The sequence below is a fragment of the Otolemur garnettii genome, unplaced genomic scaffold, assembly GCF_000181295.1.
Source record: "Otolemur garnettii isolate 467f Iridium unplaced genomic scaffold, OtoGar3 scaffold00048, whole genome shotgun sequence".
Classification (NCBI taxonomy): domain Eukaryota; kingdom Metazoa; phylum Chordata; class Mammalia; order Primates; family Galagidae; genus Otolemur; species Otolemur garnettii.
The window spans coordinates 2,158,896-2,164,407 of record NW_003852443.1 but is presented as its reverse complement, the minus strand read 5'-3'; positions in this window follow the sequence as shown (position 1 = coordinate 2,164,407).

Sequence of the window (5,512 nt, the reverse complement as noted above, 5' to 3'; positions counted from 1 at the left end):
AAAAAAAAAAAAAAGAGAATTGTGATGTTATAAACATTTGAGTACAAGTGCCTTTTTAATAAAATGCCCTTTTGATACATACTCTAGGGTATGCATCATGTGGTGATGAGCACTTGCATTGTCTTCACATCTTTGCAATTGAGAATTGTGCTGCTATAAACATTTGAGTGCAAGTGTACTTTTTCATAAAATGCCCTTTTTTTCCCTTTGGGTGAACATCCAATTACTGGATATTCCTAGATCAAATATTAGGTCTACTTTTAGTTCTTTGAAGTATCTCCCTATTACTTCCCATAGAGGTTGTACTAATTTACAGTCCCACCGACCGTATAAATGTTCCCTTTTTCTCCACAACCATGCCAGCATCTGTTTTGGAACTTTTTGATATATGAGCCATTCTCATTTGTGTTGGGTGATATCTCATTGTCATTTTGATTGCCATTTCCCTAATGATTAGAGACATTGAGCATTTTTTCATGTGTTTGTTGGCCATTGGCCTATCTTCTCTTCAAAAGTTCCTATTGGTGTCTTTTGCTCACTTTTAATGGAGTTGTTTTCCTTTGCTGATTTGCTTGAGTTGTTTGTAGATTCTGGATATTAGCCCTTTATTGGATATGTAACATGCAAATATTTCCTCCCATTCTGTAGATTATTTGCTCTATTGATTGTGTCTTTACCTGAGAAGAAACTTTTTTTGTTGTTGTTGAGACGGAGTCTCACTTTGTCGCCCTCTGTGAAGTGCTGTACTGTCAGCTCACAGCAACCTCAAACTCTTGGGCTCAGGAGATTCTCTTGCCTCAGCCTCCCTAGTAGCTGGGATTACAGGTGCCCACCACAATGCCTGGCTATTTGTTTGTTTGTTTGTTTTATTTAGCAGGCCTGGGCTGGATTCGAATCTACCAGCCCTGGTGCATGTGGCAGGCTCCCTACCCACTGCACTATGGATGCCCAACCATCAGAAACTTGTTAAATTTAATCAGGTCCAATTTGGTTATTTTTATTGTGGCTTTGATTGCTTTTAGGGTCTTCTTCATAACTTCTTTGCCAAGGTCGATACCTATAAGTTTTTTTTTTTTTACAACATTTTCTTCTATAATTCTTATAGTTTTATGTGTTAGCCTTAAATTAGTTATCCATCCTGTATTAATTTTTGTGAATGGTGAGAAGTGCAATTCCTGTGTCAGTCTTTTACTTGTGGCAACCCAGTTTTCTCAGCTCCATTTATTGAACAAAGGTTATTTTCCCCAGTGTATGTATGTATATATTTTTTTCCTGCTTTGTCAAAAAATCAGACTTGAGAGTGTTTTTTTTTTTCTACTCTCAACTGTGAGTGGTTATAGTTTATAGCCAGAAATTTCCCTCTAAACACTGTTTTAATTTCATCTTAGCTTTGACAATTCAAACTTCATAAACATTCATCTCAAAACATTTTATAATTTCTCCTATGATTTCTTCTTTTAGTCTGATTATTAGCAGCTTATTGTCTCATTTTCACATATTTGTGAATTCCCCAAATTTCCTTCTGTTTTAATTTCTAATTCACTTCAGTATGATCAGAGTATGTACTTTATATGAGAAGAAACTTAAAATTCATTGAGGTTTGGTTTATGGCCTAATTTAGAAATTACCCAAAGGAACAACTTATATATACTTAAAAGAATATGTATTCTGTTGTTGTTTGATAGCATGCTCTATATATCTCCATTAGATCCTATATTATTTTCAATAGCACAATACATAATACCACAAACTTGGTGGCTTAAAGCAACAGTAACTTACTCTTTCACAGTTCTGAAGGCTAGATCTCCAAACTCAAGGTGTCAGCAGATGCTTGCTACCTTGAAGTGTCCAGCAAGAATCTCTATCATGCCTGCTGCTCAGCTTCTGGTATGATAGTCATCCTGTGATTCTTGCCTTGCTGCTATATAACTACAACCTCCTCCTTCATCATCACATGGCATGAACTAGGGCCCACCCTCATGTCCTCATCTGATTAGCTCTGCAAAGATTCATCTCCAAAAATGGTCACATACACTGTCATTGAGGGTTACATGATAAGCAATATTTGGGGAGAGGGATACCATTTAACTAATTCTCGCTACTATATTTTACCTGTATGTCTTCTATATGTTGTGTTCCCTACCCTTAATATAAGAGATTGATCAATTGGATTAATTATTTTAACCCCTAGGCTTAAATCAATAGCTGGGACTATAATTGGTGTTTCAGGTAATATATTTGAGTGGTTGAATGAATTAGTGGTTTTCTCTTCTTATGCCAACATCCATCTCGACCTAAATATCTATATTCAAAAGCTTAATGATGCTTTGCCAACACTACAGCTGTGCCTTAATCAGTGTTTGTTTCTTCATTGTTATTGAAATTATCTCATCCTTTTTCTATGTAAGTGCTGATTATAGTGATAACATGAGTTCCATAGTGTTGGACTCAGTAAATCTGACAGTCTAAATTAGAATAACCAAATTCATCTTTTATGGTTATTAATTATACTGTTATGTTAGCTCATTTAAAAATTTATATTTGAAGTTGAGTGAAGTTCAGATAGTTTTGCCTGAGTTCTGCATATGCAGCATTTTAATAACTGAGACTGTCATCACCATTGGATATATATGATAGGGTGCCAATAATTATTGAAATAAATTTTATCTGCATACTTCACCTAGTTATTTTCTGCTAGTAGCACAATCCTGGCAGATGTATTTAAGACTATATACAGATTTCTACTTGAAAGTAGAAAGTAGTATCTGATATTTATAAATATGATTTGTATATGTGAGTATGTGGAAATATATTTTACTCTATTTTGGAATATTTTATACAATTGTGTTGAGTAATACAGAAACAATGTGATGGTTTTAGTACATGATCAGGGGAAAATTAGCAGTTTAATGGTTTCAAAATGTTCAATATGCTTGTTTGTTGGCATACATATATATTTTTTCTTATCCAAATTTATTTATTTATTTACATATACATGTGTTTATTAGGTTTCCACTTTTTGGTCACAAAATTAAAAAGGCTTAAAATTTAATAACAATAACAATGTTTAAGATAAGGACTAGAAACTAAAACCTCGTAAAGAACGAATGAAGATAAACACGTTCAGAAAATAATGCAAAGAAAGAAACACTCACATTCTCCCAAATTTATTTATTTACTTATTTTTTATAACTAATTTTCAAATTAATATGAGGGTACATATGTTTAGTGTACAGTGTTTTCAATTCTAAGTAAAGTTCAAGTTGTGGTTGAGCCCTTCACCCAGAGGACATGCTGAACACCCCTACATTGTGCATATTGGGTAAGACTATAAGAAAAGATGGAGACTTCATATCTCTCTCTCTCTTTTTTTTTTTTGAGACAGAGTCTCACCATGTGGCCCTGGGTAGACTGTTGTGGCATCACAACTCACAGCAACCTCAAACTCCTGGGCTTAAGGTAGTCTCCTGCCTCAGCCTCCCTCAGCTGGGACTATAGGCACCCACCACAATGCCTGGCTATCTTTTGGTTGCAGTTGTCATTGTTGTTTTAGCTGGCCCCAGCCAGGCTCAAACCCACCAGCTTCAGTATATGTGGCCAGCACCCTGCTCACTGAGCTATGGGCGCCCATCCCAGACTTTATATATTTTGTGTTTACCTGGATGGAGCTGCAATTCTTTCTGTTTAGTAAAGTATCTCAAGAATGGGAGTGGGGGGAAAGTATCCAATGTATTCTTATCAAAATTTATTACTGGTCATGAAAATTCAGATTTTACTTACAAGATTGTTTCAGCTATTTATTTTGTCTGTTGGTAATTTTGATGACTTTGTATAAATTTCATCATCCATTGAATACGGTTATGTAAGTTAAATTGGGCAATGTTTGCTTTGTCAATGCTTTTAAAAGACTATTGAGCCTGATCAACTAGATTAATTCTGTAGTAGAAAATCATTTTTAAAAACCATAATGAGAAGAAATGATATGTGCAATGGATAAAACATTTTTTCATAAATGATCTTTAAACAAAAAATGTGATGTATCAGTTTCTCTTGTGTGATGTGTTTCTCTTTAACATATTACAGTGTTTCACAGCTCATTTGTTGTTCAATACACATTGGACTGATGATGAATAATAATAGTTTGAGAATTATCATGCCTTGACAAGCTATTTTTGAAATTTTTTGCATATGTGCCTCAGTGAAGGCACCACTGGAAAAACATTTTTTTTCCTAAGCCATTTCTGAATTTATCAATGGAAGCAATACCACTGCCCTGTACACTCAACTCATTCATATATTCCTGTTCACTGATGCTCTTAAATCTTGAGTTGTGGGAGCTTCCTAGATGCTGGGGTTGTTGAAGGAAAATACTAATGTAAAAATAGCCTTTTTTGTAAAAATGTTCAATGTAGGTTTCATAGTAGGCTATTATGGTAAGTCCCCTATGGGTGGAATGTGGGTACTTAAGGCAAGAGTCATAACTTGATGAATTTGCATTATTAGAAATAATGATTTAATAAACTTAAGACCAATTTTCAATTGTTTATTAAGGTAGGAATTGAATTAAGAAAATGGTTGCAGATGATGGGCAAAGGGGAACAGAGACAAGAGGAAGTGGATTAGAAAAAATACGTTGGATTCAGACTGCAGAAGCAGTATTGGGAGCCCCAATTCTGTTGCAAAGTGTGACAGCCTGAACCCTGGCGTTTTCAAACAGAGAAACTGTCTTGCCAGAGTTTCACCCCTCCCCCAGCATGATTTGGCTCAGAGGTCACTGTCCACTGAGACAAGGCTCACTGCCCTCTCAGGGAAAGGGAGTGAATTTGGGGAGTTAGGAAAATAGGGAGGAAGCGCTGAGCACACTGGAGACAGGGCGGGCACCTAACCTCATTAAGAGAGAAAAGGTCTCTCAGGGAGATCAGGAGGAAAATACCTCCTTTCTTCTGTTTTCTCGGTATTGGCAGCAGCGCCAGCTCGTCTGCCCACAAGTTTTCCAGGGAGTTTGATTGCCACTCCTGAGATTTGTGTGTGGGTGTGATTGGGGTCTGCCTTGACATCCTGCTCCTGGACAGTGTTTCCTGTCCCATTCTCTGTGTTAAGATCATGAATAACTTAGCGTAATAAAAGTAAGAGGCAAATCAGTCTAATTAAGGTGGGTAGTTAAAGAAATAGTTTGATTAGAAAATGCAAGCTCAGCAAGAACTATGATGTAGGCGTTTAGCCTTCCCCCTGTTAGATAGATGATTAAAACAGCGATGCATGTAATGAAAACGGAGCTAGCCCGGAGTTAGGGGCTTTTCCTCCGTCCTCATATTTGCAGGGGGAAAGCCCCCTGGCTCAGCTTTTAAAAACTTTCTTCTTGTGTTTTTGACTCTTCATTTTCCCAGCATCCTTGCCAGTCCTGGGAAAGAACTCATGGTGTAGTTTGGGGCTGGTCCTCAGCAGTCTCCTAGTCACAAACATCTGATTGATGTATTACACTTACAAACAGACGCTCTTACAAGTAATAGGT